We start from the raw sequence: 16,301 nt of genomic DNA, 5'->3' as shown, positions 1-16,301 counted from the left end.
CACATCTAGTCATGCGTTCTCTGTAAAAGCAGAATATTTCTATGAATGAATTGCTAACACTATAGATCGATACATACTGAATGGTCTGGGAAAACAACAGGTTCAATAATAGTCCATGAAATACCTTCCCATTGAGAATATACATTACGTTTTACAATTTAGTTCAACTCTTTCTCCCGTGGCTCATGTTGGTGCCGCCTTATTTTTCTAGATTAAGTTTTCATGCTAAGCCATTTTCTGTTTCAAAGAAGCCGTCCCTGTGGCATCATTTGTACACATTGGACCGTGGTCAGTTAGGCTAATTAAACACTCGGGCCATGCAGTAACAGCTTTTAGTTTTAGATGCCCTGCAGCATGTTCTCTCTACTCAAGCCATAAATTGTGAATTTACTGATTAGAAGGCAGCACTTCAGTCTGCTTCTGATCTTTTTATCTTCATATTGTAAATCCACAGCTTCTGTTGTTGACAAAAGAACTGCAGAAGTAGTAGGAAAGACATGGAAATGAATGAATGATTTCAAAGAGGCAGAAAAGGAGCTGAGTGAGTGAGAGACTGAAGAGCATCAAAGGAAGGCATCTTGAGGAGCTTTAATGATGAGGGGCAGAAATTAAATCAAAGATTATAAGGGAACATTTTTGACAACAGATTGTCACTTAAGGATTTTTTTTTTAAATGGAGGAAAATGAGGTGTAAATGGTAGGGAAAAGATGGTTCGATGATGCCAGTATAATAATCCTTTTTATATCTGCTACAGGCTGACGGTGCACTCCTGTCAGCGTACACTTTTCTCTCCTCCTATGTGCTCCTCTCCTCACTTTGGAAGGAAATCTCAGAAGTGAGTAGAGGAGCCCCACTGGTTAATGAAGGAGCGCTAAATCAACGGTATTCCCCCGGATTCCACCCTTCCTCTTAACCTGACCTCTACCCATCATGCTGCAGACTGAGCTGTGAAATGCTGTCAGGGGGTAACGGAAGGTGCTCGACCCGATATAGCTCCCAGGGGGGCTCAAAATAGTGTCAGCACCTGGCTGCTGTTGCACAATGACACCGTCTGCGCCATGCAGAGAAAGCCGATTGTAACACTTGCACGACACCATTTGATGATTTATTAAAATGTAATAGAATAAAACTAAAAGAAAAAAAAAGAAAAAAATCTTATTTTCAGTTTAATTGATCTGAATAGAAAAAAGGGATACAATGTCCAGCTACAGTAATGCTATGCAATGCTGTAAAGTATTTTGTCTGGACAGTATATGACCGATGTTTCCTTAATTATCTGTGTGGTTGCATCAAGGTCAAGTGCACTGACACTTAAGAGCCTGCTGCCAATTCTGCCCCTGAGACTAGAGTGTGATCATCTTAAAAAAAACAGACACTCTCCTACATAAGTAAAGAGGCTTTCACACCCTTGATTAGAAACATTAGAAAAGCTTGAGATCAGTTGAAGTATGGTTCAGGAAATCAAAATCATAATGTTGGCAGCCCATTAAAGTCATTTCCTATTGGTTTGTACTGAAGATTGAATCCGTTTAAGGAAAATTCCAGATCTTGCAACTTTGTTTGAATCGTTTTAATCTAAAAACAGCAGTAAATAATGAGCACACATTTATAGAATAGTATATTTAAAGTCAGGCGCCGTTTGAAAATACTTTTCCTGGACTGACTCAATACAGTAAACCCTTGCTACCTTGTAGTCCCTTTCGGATAAAATGCAGGAATGACCTGACCCAGATGTGACATCTATATTCATATATATTTAAACAAGTTAAAGGTGGAGTCAGCAATTCTGGAAAACACTTGTTGTCAAAATCACTTTGTGTCAAAATCAGTGGATATCTCCTCACAATACGCTACCTGTCCGTACTGTGTGTGCCCTGAAAGGAAGTCCCGTTTAGGCTATGTAAACTAGCTAGCTACGGTGGGTCCCCTTTGTATATCCTTTTGTTTAGCCTACATACCTGTTTACAGAGCCTAGGCTGTGTATTAACACCAGATTTATTTTCAGTGCACACACAGTAAGGACAGGTAGCGGATTCTGGGGAGATATTCACTGAATTTGACAAAGTGATTTTGACAACAAGCGTTCTACAGGATCCCTTACTCCTCCTTTAATTGCTCCACAATGCAATGCTTATGGATATTAAAATCAATAAACAATGACTGTTGCATAGCCTGATCAAAAGGTGTTTTCTACTACAGACATTCCTCCACTGTATCTCCGTACCTCTACTTCATTATGTACACAATCTATGCGTTAAAGGTCACGAACACAGCGGCAGCACCTCGGCTACGTACACGTCCTGTTGAGTATTTTCATTAAAACTTTAAAAAGGGCAGCAAGCAACGCAATGACTCACTTTCTCTGTACCGGTTTAGTTCTAGGCCCCCACTCTCTAAGCTATGACGTGGGCACAACATTCTACCCAACACAACAGCAGGTTAAGATCAGAGACGGACAGTCACTAAGACATGCAGCGTTTGGCTGGCCTGTGTCACAGCGAGGAACATGTTATATAAATGTATTTTCTCTTTGGCATTTTTTTTTCCACTGTGCAGAAGGTTTTGCAGGGTCTACTGCTAGTGTATGTTCATGTTGATGCAGCTAATTGCCAACTTTACGCCCGTGTTGTGCCGGGCGTAAAGCATACAGAGGGTTTTGGGGGGGCTTTTCCTTTCAGAATATCGACAGTGTTGAACACAAAAACAATGAGGTGATAGATGCTATAAAGATTTGTAGGGGAACTTCAAAATCAGGTGGTCATTCTCTTTGGGTTGTCATCCATTGTTAACATAACATGATTCACGATAGAGGCTTTTACAGTCACTTGGCGCCTACAACAATTTACTTAACTAACTTGAGCAGCAGCGGAGCAGAAACCCACCTACCTCATGTTGCAAGATTGTCAAATGTATAAGGAAAAAAAATTACATTTTTGCAAACTCTGCCTTATCTAAAAGATAATACACTGGTAGCCCCATTTCACTATACAAAAGTAAACGGCATTTTTCATTCATTTAGCACAAATATTAGTATTTAGTGATCCAACATGGGTGACCTGCTTAATACAGTCTGCCATCAATGTGTTCACTTTAGTGTCAGTCACCATAAATTAATTAGAGGGAATCACAAGAAGATCAGACTGAAAATATTCACGCTTTTAAAAATGTACGAATGTGTTGACACTGTATTTGAAAAGCTTATGTAATTCAGAGTTTGAGTTCGGGGCAGAAGAAAAAAACGTCCTGCCCATTTGTTGAGGTATTAATTAAGAATACATGAGCTGAAGCAAGTATTATAGAGTTTGCAGTTACAGCCAGAACAAACTGCATAACATGCTCTTTTTGCGTCACCTCCAGTCAATTCAGTCTCTCCCCTCCACCGCAGCCACATCAATTCCATTAATAACAGTTCACCTTTTCATTGAAAGCAAAAGGCAACTCGAAAGCAAAGGCAGCGTTTCTAAAAACAGCTCCGGAGCTGTGGTGAGTGCGAGCCTGCCACGTTAAGAGCTACAGTAAATAATGCAGACACTCTCCATCTCTCATCCTCCTGCCACGGACAGAATGAGGGAGGCGAGTGGTGTGCAATGAAAGACATTCAGGCAAGAGGACAACGGACTGTTTTTGCAAGTCCTTTGCTCACGGGTGAGGACAAAGTTGCGGGAAATTGGAGAGAGGAAGATAAAGACCTGAAAGACTTGAGACAATTGTTGAAATTAGTGTGACATCAGTCTTATTTTAACCCTGTTTAGACAAGACATGTCCTTTCATTTCCCTTCCTCATTGATAAGCTGTAGTGTTCATCAACTTCCAAAAAATATCAAGGATGTGCATTCATTATCTAGGGAGGGATGAGTGATGGTTGCAATTATTTAAAATGCTTGAGGATACCATGAATGTGCTGGACCGTGAACAGTCCAAAACAGAGTGGCCCCATATTAGGCAATGTTTGCACGACAACAAATACAAGCTTGTACTGACTGGTTGAAAGGTCCTGTTATTTCCCCTTCTTCAAGCTAAACTGGCAATCAGTTGAGAGAACGATGCAGCGAGCGCTAAAGTACTGCACTCTCTTGTTTTGGAATCTTCACAGCGTGATCTATCATTAAGCTACATGAAACAGCCAGCACCAAGAGGCCGGCACTTGCCTAGTCTTTATTTAATTTGTCTGATGACAAGGCACTGTAGTTTGTTGTTGCTCTTTATTCAACACCAACGAACTATAGCGTGTGTCATCATCATCGCCAACTATGACAGAGTTCTGGTCTGGAGGCCAAAACCCAAATCCACACATTAAGAGGGCCACGTTCCGACGGGTGGGAAATTACAAAAAACCGGTGTCCTGCTAGTGCTAGCCACCTCTACACGAAACCGGAATAGGAACAATTTGTCAGGTGCAGATGGACTCGTCAGACAGAAGATGGTAACACAATATGAATAAACAACACTGTGCTCTTTCAATCAATATGTGGCCTATCTGGACTCTCTCAGCCTTTCTGTGCAGTCGATAATGCTACACGGCACCATCATCAAGGGAGTGGAGTGGGGGGAAGCGAAGGAGGAGAGTAAAGAAAATAGTTGGAATTGTTGTATGGTAACAGTGCTGTTGTTGAAGAGGACAACAAGAGGACAGAAATAAACTGTAGAAAAGGGAGAGTCGGATGACTGTGATGAGCAGGATGCACGTAGTTGTGTATCACTGAATTTCCAGGCCCCAGTGCACAAACGATGGGGAGAGGGGAACTCAAATGAATGGGGGCAATAAACCAAGACAGGCGCGAATAGGGCGAGGGAAGAGAAGAATCATTTTCCGTCCAATGAGAGATGATCTCCCCTCGTTATTCTGTGTGACAACACCACTCGTCACAGGCAGGGAGGCCTTTGGCTTCAATGTCACACTAAAGGCGGGGGATATAGGCATTTCAATTTGGCTTTTGATTGGATGTGGAAGTGTGGGGCCTCATTTGGGAACAACCGCTTAATGTTATTTGCCTCCATTGACCGTTTAGCAAGAAAAATGCAGTTTTTATTATTATTTAGATTTTCAGAATAAGCTCCTATTTCACTGTGAATAAGGAGTCCATGAATTATGTAATTAAACACACAACACACAGATTATTTTATCAAGCGGGGAGATTTGTGTCACTGATTATTTTATAAAGTTAGGATATCCTATCTATCCTTCTTATGCACCGACACTTTGAGTGGATGTTGGCGACAGACAAATAAGACATTTTAATTAAAGTGGGAATCTTATGATATTATGTTGCGTAAAGCTATTAACGTAAAATCCTTTCAATTAAGCCACATGTTCTTATTGCTCAAATTCAAACACAACTAACTGGTTCATTTGACTGGGCGCAAATTATGATTTGCAGATGAGAATCAAATTTGCATTCACCAACGAGGCACATTAGCCATTGTGCGCTAAATAAGACATGTATTAAGAGTAGTTCATTCAAAATGGAATGGTCCCACCAATTTGCCTCCATTTTTCCTTTACACAAAGGAAGACAATATTTAACACAGGATCCTTTATCTCTATTTAGCTTGTATTATTATTAGTATTATATTTCAGTAAACAACTCCATACTTGGCGTGCATGAAGCACAATGAATAACCTTCTGCATTGAGAAGTACTCTACATAAGCCAGAGTCTTGCACAACAAAAGTATCAGTGAGAACATAATTAACCTCAAACAGCACTGCTCCTCTGCAGCCAGGTCAGCACCCCTATTTGGATGTCAATGTGAAGCAATAGCTTCACTAATAGCACTGCTAATCACTGTGTTCCACTCGTACAATGGCCACATTAACGCCTTATGGGAGACGGACCACTCTGTACTTTGCAGGTTCTGAAACACTGACAACTTATAGGAGCCACTTTGGCTAGGGGGGAGGAAGAGGAGCCTTTCTTTCTCATGTGATTTTAATTGCTACATTTCTGCCTGAAAGAGAGAAATAGCTATGGAGATGACAGCTGAAGCACGAAAATAATCCTGCGCTCACAGCTTGTACAATTGCTGCTCAGTGTGCTTTCCTTGGTTACCAAGTGAATGAATGTGTGGGATGCATGTACAGTATGTACACATAGTGCTATTGTGATCCCACGCTGTGGACCTGTGGTAACGGAAGCAGAAAAGGTATAGGCATATTTTTAAATAAATAGCTATTTTTAAAATATCACCTGAGGAGATTTTTTTTTTTTAGAAGAGAGAATACATCTGAGCATAGACGTCGATTACGAGGGGGATGGGGGGTACATGTACCCCCCACTTTTCGTCAAGACTCATTTTGTACCCCCCACTTTTTAAGCCGGACATGGAGTGCGTCCAGCCGTATTAAAACACAGCGTCAAGGTCTCTCTCTCTCTCTCTCTGTGCGCGCGCGCGACCGTGATTGGCCGCCGCCTATCCTTGTTTCGGCACTAGTAGGCTTAGACCGTAAACTTTTTTTAAATAGCACAACAGCAGTGGATACCAACGACAAAACAGTGAACATGCTCCGAAGTCTCCGCTAGTTTGCACACCAGAGAAGACTGATGCATTTCAATCAGCAGCAGAGAGACAACGGCGAGTGTCCCGTTGTGAAGTGTAAACTGTAGGGATTACCATCCTCTATGCCCACTAATGACTGTAAATGTAGCGGACACTAACAGCAGCTTGTGTCGCGGCACATGGATACTGACGATGTTGTTTATCAAGAATTATTACATGGCACTTTGAGAATCCTATGTAAATCACAGCATTCTACAGGTCTGTTATTTCCAGCAAGACAGACCGCTGTCAAGGGCCGTTGCTAAGGACCTACGTCACAGTTTTGATGGATAGACGTCCACAAACAGGGCTACTACTCGTTCAGAAAACAATGGAATACTTTTTCAACATGACTTTGCATGTATCAGGAGAGCAGGGAACACAGGAGTCATGGTTAATGTCCGACAGGACTCCAGTCAACACGACGTGAGTAGGCTACTTTGGCCGCATATTGACAGTTAGACAGTAACTTCAGGCTGCAGCCTGCAATGTAACTGTTCCACAGTCATTTTCTTCGTGAATTGTGTTATTTATGTTGGGGGATGATGCTTGTTAGCTAGATGGAGCTCTTGTTAAACATATTGGCCGATTACAATTATTATTTGTACAGTGTGCGAGTCTTGAGTTGTGTTAGCAAAACAGTAGCTCTAGCTAACAGCTGAGCCGGAGCCTCCGGTCAGCTGAAGCAGACAGTCTAGCGGGGCGAGCAGACTATTCCCCCGTTACTAGGTCGTATCCTTGGTCGTTCCTATTTACTGGTGTATTAAACTACGTTTTCATTACATAAGAACCTAGTGGGTTTGCAATGACTATTCCAGTTGTTAGACAAGGTCTCAGGGTTGCTGGGGAAACGAGTTGTTTTTTGTTAAACTCTTCTAGGTTGGCCGCAGCTTGACATAGTAACCGTTGCTACTGAGTGAGTTCCGACCGTGTAGCGGACTGTTTTTGGCTGTTAAAACCATAAAAACAACATGTTGCTAAAATTAATTGCTGCTTTTTTGTAGTAGCCATGTAATAAGCGGGATAAAGTATGTGTCACAACAATATTACTCCGCCTCGGTCTCCATGGCAACCTAGCTAGTAGTACCGACCTGATGTATGCTACTAGCTAGGTTGCCATGGAGACCGAGGCGGAGTAATATTGTTGTGCGACAGTCCAGCCGTGCTTCGGCTCGATTTGAGCACGGTCAAAATGCCTATGTGTCAGACATCAGTGTTTTGTATACATTTTATTCATTAGTGAGCGGGTATGCCGTCTTTCAGAACCGTTCATTACCTGCACTAAAGAGAAAAAAAGATGTTTCCTCATTGTCCCCCCCACTTTTGAAAATGCACTCCAGCTTGCCTGTTTGTCCCCCCCACTTGTTTAGCCAAATCGACGTCCATGCATCTGAGCCTAAAGATGCTGTAACAATTGTTTCATTCATTTGTCTTTTTTGTGTGTGCATGCAATTGAAATCCATTCACAGCTTCAGATATTCTTAAATGTTTATAATCAGTATTTGCCGTCATATAGCTTATATTTGGACCGTTTACAATTACACTGCTATCAGTATTTTAGGCACGATAAAAAGGATGATATAGTGTATATCAACCTGAGTTTGATCCTTGTTCCATACAGTATGTCATGGGGCAATCAATGCTTGACGTCTGGGCAGGTAGAGGCCCCATAAACAAATCAAAAGATGAGTAAGTAAAATTCTTCTGAAATCTTGAACATCGGATAATAAAGATCTGGAGCTTTATTACTTCTTTCTAATCAACTCTTCCTCCTCCCAACCGCACAAAGCCTTAGCCCGTCTTCACACTGATGGATGAATTAGCAAGGCGATAGTGGCTTGAGTAATGGTGGCTGTTGGTGGGAATGCGGACAGAGGTGCAATATTAGAGCAGACGGAGTTGACCGATATCAGGAAACAACAGGAATGTGAGAAGAAAGCATCCCTCTTCCACTGCTGTGTAAGTGAAAAGGTAGAAAAACCACCTACGGCTGCAAAACAGCAACATAGCTTCATGGTTGCCTTTCAATTTCAGCATTCAAACCATTTTGTAAAAACGTCAGTTTTACCTTTGATCCCATATGAGCCGACTTATTTAGATGGATGAGTCCACATCTTTCTTTTTTTACCTTTTTCCAAAGGTGTCACCCTTGTAAATTAGCAGAGAGATTTTTGTTTTGAACAAAGAAGGATGCTTCACTGGCTTGTTTTTACCCTGCAACTTTCAGTGGCCTTGTTGACCTTGCTGGCTATACAGAAATTCACCGTTACCTTTTGTTGCCACAAAACTGCCACCAAATATTACCTCAAAATCAGCCTCTGGTCCCACTGCACACTTTTTTATGCCAAAATTCACAACACACCCACATTCAACACATCAAGTCGTTCTCAGTCTCAACAGTATCTTCAAAAAAGGTAGCCTGGAATCCATACCCTGATATCTTGAAGCAAATTTAATTTGCCAGCGCCTAGTGGCAGGTCTGGGAATGCCAGGCTACAAAAAAGGTCAAATTGGTTTAATTTTTCTTGATAAAACCAGGTTGTAATGATCGTGACATTTTAAATAATCTCATGGATTATTAAAATAAAACTGAAAATTAAAATTAAACAGAAGAAAACTAAATGTGGAGCTGTTTTTCATCTTCAAGACGATACATTGAAAATTCACCTCTTCTCCGTAAAGTGTGCCCATGATTACACTAGTTCTCAGCCTTTACTGCATTCATCTATCACACACACACACACAAACACACCTATACTGCTGGCACAGCTAAGGGCCCATCACTTCGCAGTTTCATTACCTATGATGGCAAAAGCACACACACAGCGACATATGAAGACACATGCACACACACGCAATCTTCTTCTGCTGTTCTCTGCACATTTAATCAACTGGGGCGACAGTGTGCAGTGCTGCTCCCTCCAGATAAGATTATCCTTCAGCTGTAGGCCTGACAGTCAATAGGTGTACGAGAGTGTAATTAGTGCACGTGTGTATGAAGGCAAGAGAGAGTAGACATATAGAGCAAATGAGCAAAAAAATATGGTAAAAGATAGTGATTGAGTGAGAGAGAGAGATAGATAAAAAAACGATGAAGACAAGTTATCGGCTTCGGCCAGCTGGAGCAAATCGTAGCAACATGTAGACACAATGAAGCAACATGCAGGACTGAAACACATCTGCAGTACATCTCTGGCCCATCCTCCACAAGAAGCTCACATTCTTCAAACCTTCACCTACTTGGTTCACACACACTGGAGAACTAACAACTACATGTTCAGTACAGGCCCATAAAGTCATCCATTAGTTTTCATACTGCAGTATGGAATCTGACCATTCATTCAGGGCCAGCTGGAGGGTGGGAAATGAACAATTTTATTTTGTCAGTGAGAAGAAGTTACATTCCTCTATGTGTGAGAATAAGATTTAGAGTTTAGCAAACTAACATTAAATAGAGTACTGTTGAGAATGACTAGTTTTGCAAGTATTTGGTCAGGAACAAATACACTCAACAAAAATATAAACACAACACTTTTGTTTTTGCTCCCATTTTTCATGAGATGGACTTAAAGATCTAAAATTCATTCCAGATACACAATATTACCATTTCTCTCAAACATTGTTCACAAATCTGTCTAAATGTGTGATAGTGAGCACTTCTGCTTTGCTGAGATAATCCATCCCACCTCACAGGTGTGCCACATCAAGATGCTGATCTGACATCATGATTAGTGCACAGGTGTGCCTTAGACTGTCCACAATAAAAGGCCACCCTGAAATGTGCAGTTTTGTCTCACAGCAAAATGCCACAGATGCCACAAGCATTGAGGGAGCGTGCAATTGGCATGCTGACAGCAGGAATGTCAACCAGATCTGTTGCTCATGCATTGAATGTTAACTTCTCCACCATAAGCCGTCTCCAAAGGCATTTCAGAGAATATGGCAGTACATCCAACCGGCCTCACAACCGCAGACCACGTGTAACCACACCAGCCCAGGACCTCCACATCCAGCAGGTTCACCTCCAAGATAGTCTGAGACCAGCCACTGAGACAGCTGCTGAAACAATTGGTTTGCATAAGCAAACAATTTCTGCACAAACTGTCAGAAACCGTCTCAGGGAAGCTCAACCGCATGCTCGTCGTCCTCATCGGGGTCTTGACCTGACTCCAGCTCGTCGCCGTAACAGACTTGAGTGGGCAAATGCTCACATTCGATGGCGTCTGGCACGTTGGAGAGGTGTTCTCTTCACGGATGAATCTCGGTTTACATTGTTCAGGGCAGATGGCAGACAGCGTGTGTGGCGTCGTGTGGGTGAGCGCTTTGCTGATGTCAATGTTGTGGATCGAGTGGCCCATGGTGGTGGTGGGGTTATGGTATGGGCAGGCATCTGTTATGGACGAAGAACACAGGTGCATTTTATTGATGGCATTTTGAATGCACAGAGATACCGTGATGAGATCCTGAGGCCCATTGTTGTGCCATACATCCATGAACATCACCTCACGTTTCAGCAAGATAATGCACGGCCCCATGTTGCAAGGATCTGTACACAATTCTTGGAAGTTGAAAATGTCCCAGTTCTTGCATGGCCAGCATACTCACCGGACATGTCACCCATTGAGCATATTTGGGATGTGCTTGACCGGCGTATACGACAGCGTGCACCACTTCCCACTAATATCCAGCAACTTCGCACAGCCATTGAAGAGGAGTGGACCAACATTCCACAGGCCACAATTGACAATCTGATAAACTCTAAGCGAAGAAGATGTGTTGCACTGCATGAGGCAAATGGTGGTCACACCAGATACTGACTGGTTCTGAGTCCCCAGACCCCCAATAAAGCAAAAAATGCACATTTCAGAGTGGCCTTTTATTGTGGACAGTCTAAGGCACACCTGTGCACTAATCATGATGTCAGATCAGCATCTTGATGTGGCACACCTGTGAGGTGGGATGGATTATCTCAGCAAAGCAGAAGTGCTCACTATCACACATTTAGACAGATTTGTGAACAATGTTTGAGAGAAATGGTAATATTGTGTATCTGGAATGAATTTTAGATCTTTAAGTCCATCTCATGAAACATGGGAGCAAAAACAAAAGTGTTGCGTTTATATTTTTGTTGAGTGTATATAGGTCAAATGACATTATATCTGAATATGAACGTGTGTTGCACATTTTATGGCAATCCATCCAATAGGCCTCTATGTTGAGACTTTTCCCTAGGAAATTACGACATGTCATCCTGCTAGTGTGACAATACTAAAACATGGGGGTCATCAAAGTCAGCAGTATCCATCCTCTGGAAACTGTGACCTTACAAATTATCATCCAGTATAGTTTATAGTATATAACAATCTAACAATAATTTTGACATTTCAGTCTTGACCAAAACATTGGACCAACCAACCTGAACTTATCCTCAGTCACAACCACACCACAAACACATTTTTTTCACATATGAATTGGAAATCTCTTTAAAAAAAAATGTATTTCAAGTGTTCTATATGGCTTTTGATGGCTGCTCCCTTAACCTTTTAGGCGAGACAAACTGTGCTGAGATGCCCATCTGTGACTCAACCTGATACCTGTCAGCTTCAAGTTCCTGCTAATGTGGGATAAAGTGCTGGCCAGCTGAGCCATACACCCGGGACGCACGCTTCCCCTCAGACATAACTATTAATCACCTCAACTATTACTATTCATCATATCATCACACATGCAAACAGGCCACACACACACACACACACACACACACACACACACACACACACACACACACACACACACACACACACACACACACACACACACACACACACACACACACACACACACACACACACACACACACACACACACACACACACACACACACACACACACACACACACACACACACACACACACACACACACACACACACACACACACACACACACACACACACACACACACACACACACACACACACACACACCTCATTTATGCTCACAAATCCAATGCCAGAGACAGTTGGATCTATGTTTTCCTGGGGCTAACATGTTGGGCACGGCAACACGAGGAACATAAATTCTTGGAAATGGAAAGGTAAGATTGAATCCTTCTTAAAGGAGAAGTAAGCGATATGGTCCTTCTAGCTAACTTCCTGTCCCTACATCACCACCACATGAAAAGATAGTGCCGTTATGGAGAGTAGAAAGTCATCGTTCACGGGCACAGAGACCCGCCTCCTTATTGCGCTCCGTCCCGATTGGATAAAAACGATCGGTATACTCCAAAAGATTTCTGAATGACTAGTAGGCCTTTCACACCGCCGCAAAATCGGAGCTAGTTCTGGGCTTGTTCGGAGTTAGAGCCAGTGTTTTGGTTTCACACCGCCAGAGAGCCTGCTCCGGGCCGTAAAAACCGGGGGAACTCATACCCCAGGATTGAGCAGGGTTTGATAAGAACTGCTTGCGCGAACGGTTGGGGGAGGGATTATCCTGACCAACCAGAGCAACTCAAACCTCATGCCCGCCATATTTAAAAACACCGCTACTACGAGACGTAAACATAACATAATTACCGAACGTAGCGATCAAATTGACCGGCGAGAATACGCTGTATGGGTCCTGTTTGCTTAAGAAAGCAAAGCGAGAGCCAACAAGTGTAAAAATAAGACGTATTCGCCGCTGTTGTTGTGCTTAAAGCTAGCGGTAGCTTTAGCGTTAGCCACAAGAGCAGCGGCGTCGGGTGACGTACACACACGTTTACAGTGACGTCATGACGTTGCTCTCTTGCCGGCTCCATGGCTGTCTCCGGTCGATGTGAAACCAACCGGTTCATAACTGGGATAAGGCTGTAACCAGTTTTGAACTGACCCCAACACCAGCCTGGAACTGACTCTTGGTTCATTTTGGTGTGAAAGGCCTATGGGAGACCTCTGTTATGAACTGTGTATACTGTTTAAGTGATTTCTGTATGAATATAGAGTGATTTAACACGTATTTTAACAAAAACATATCACTTACTTCTAAAAAAAAACATATCCCGCTTCATCAAAACCGGATTACTGTCAAGTTTATCAAACTAAAATGACAATATCTTCAATTTGGATTCATATGCCTAATTACTTTTAGATCATTATTACTATGCAACTAACTCACCAAATTAAGAAAGTTAGAAGAAGGATGCTGAGGATTTGAGTTTACATGGGCTTTAAAATAGCTAACTCTTGAAATTAAAACTAACGATTTCTAAACAACTGTTAAAGGGTGTGAATTAGAAGACTGACCGAGTATTGCAGCATTACACCGTGGGCATTGAAAATACCTGATTCAGATTTTCCTAGAGTGCTGAATGCTGATAACTTTCTCATAATTGTACTGCTCTGACGTAGTATCCAGATCATCACGTTGATTTGGCATGCACAGGCATGTGGATGCAGGTTGACAGTTCTACAGTATATGGAGTACACAAGGTAACCTATTAGTGGACAACCTGGCTGTCCCAGGAGCAGGAGATGTAGCATTTAAGACATGCCAGACTATTCAACTCTTTTATCCACAATAAAATGTTCCTTGACACCAAATTGGAATGCTGGCTTGTCAGGATGGTTTTACCTCTGTCTGGGCTGAAAAATGCCTGAAAAAGTAGAGGAAGTCGTGTCAAATCCCCGGTCTGTATGGAGCTACTCTCAAACTCAGTTAGCTGTTGGCATTGAGGTGAAGGTCATGGTAGTGTGCTATGAATTGCAGATAGGCGCTCACAGCTGCTGCAGCCTGTGTGTGTCACAAGAGAGTGGTGTGAAGAGCACTCGGTTACATGCCACAATGCTGTGTGTGTGTGTGTGTGTGTGTGTGTGTGTGTGTGTGTGTGTGTGTGTGTGTGTGTGTGTGTGTGTGTGTGTGTGTGTGTGTGTGTGTGTGTGTGTGTGTGGAGCAGGTTGAATGGGGGGAGAGCATATGCTCTGTGTGTCATTGGCTATGTCTTTTTAAAGTGGGCAGATGTACTTACTATACATACATCAACTGTGTGTTTGTGCAGATGAGAGGGGGTGCAGTTACCATGAGCGATATCCTGTATTCCATTGTTTGACCTCACACACAAACAAAACACTCAACACCTTTTTCCCCACCGACCTTCATATAGCAGCAGCAGTAAAACAATCCTTGCCCCCCCCACCCCACAAACACACACACAAACACTTCTCCACTGCAGTAGTTTGCTGTTCTCTTTTTTCATTCTGTAATTTTCACAGTTTAAGCGTTCATTTAATTGACAGTATTCATTAAGCAATCACTGAGTCTGCATTCAGAACAATTAATTAATTTGTTGAGATGAAATGGATAAGGCAGGCCTTGGGGAGACGCATGAGTGAGGTAAGCACTGGGTCACAGCCAGAGCCGGCCCGAGGCATAAGCGAACTAAGCGGTCGCTTAGGGCCCCCGACCGCCAGGGGTCCCCCTCCAAAAAGAAAAAAATAATAATAAATACATTTCTTTTTTCTTTTTTTTTTTTCTTTTTTGTTTGTGTGTTTGATATTAACATCATATTATGTAAATGTGAGTTATCATACAAAAAAAGGAATACAATTTTTTGGTCTAGATAATTAATAGCCTAAAAAATTAATCAGTTCATCTGGGAGGGAATCCGAAATTATCTGATCATGTCACGTTCACATCCATGCACAGTGTGTACTGAGTTTATTTAAAAACAATTGGAAATGGGGCTGCCCTCAGTTGCCCATGCACTGTGTATAGTCTATAGCCTATTTCAGCCTTGTCTGTGGAAAAAAAGATACAGTAGCTGGACAACAGAGTTCTTCTGCTTCGTTCCTCTCACTGCATTTAAATGCATTCATTATATTACAGAGAAATATGTCCCATAAAAGAAAAAGAGCTCCAAGCCCAACCCAGATGACCCTCCATAATATTTGATTTTATATTAATATTTTAATGGAAAATCCATATGTCCTTCTTCAATAGCTTCTAATTCATCTGACCCAGTGTCTCCAAATTATTTGTTCACACACAATTTCTCAGATTTAGCCTCTTAATTTTCCTCTCAAAGTGCACCAGATTCATGCATTTCACTTTAAAAAGGTTAAAAAAATATCCCGGGGGAGCATACCCCCGGACCCCCCTAGGAGTGTCTGAATCTCAGCTGTCTAATATTTTCGCACAGCTGCACAGTGGAGGCAGTAGCGGAAATCACTGGGTGTGTGAATGATATTTAACAAAAATCTATAGTTTCAGCAGCGCTAACATTGGAAAAGGGCCCCCTAATCATATTTCGCTTAGGGCCCCCTGAAGGCTTGGGCCGGCTCTGGTCACAGCATCCTAATTAGAAGCCGGCTGCTATCAAATTGCATTGGGGTTTCAATTTCATTGCTGAAAAGAAAATTTAAAATCACAGTGCTCGAAAAGGTAAATTACATTTGATGTTTCCAATTCAGCCTGATTATGAAAAATGACATTTTGCTGACACCCTTTGCTTCAATATGACCTCAGGATTTTTACTTTATTTCATAATATCCTTTTTATTTCTAATCAACAGTTTCACCACTGATTGTTGGCAACAGTCTTTTCATGAAAGAGACAAATGTGACAGGAGGGGAAGGCCAAATTGGATGGAAAATGCAAATCAATCTGTCAGCTGTTCTGATTGTGGGAGGAATTGGAAAAAGATGTGAAAGTGATGTTCAAGGTCAAATGATTTGGAGTATGCCGATGGAACAATGATAACATCTCTGGTGTAGTGAAAAGACTAATTTC

General features: G+C 42.1%; 1 protein-coding gene across 1 annotated transcript in view; it reads right to left on the bottom strand.

The window, feature by feature from the left end:
- The window catches only part of LOC307252037 (cytoplasmic phosphatidylinositol transfer protein 1-like), an 82,778-nt gene that overhangs the window by 22,306 nt on the left and 44,171 nt on the right, over positions 1–16,301 (bottom strand). The window lies entirely within an intron of this gene.

Source organism: Ammodytes marinus (genome assembly GCF_949987685.1).
Source record: "Ammodytes marinus genome assembly, chromosome: 6".
Classification (NCBI taxonomy): domain Eukaryota; kingdom Metazoa; phylum Chordata; class Actinopteri; order Uranoscopiformes; family Ammodytidae; genus Ammodytes; species Ammodytes marinus.
This window is presented reverse-complemented; position numbering and strand designations above follow the sequence as displayed.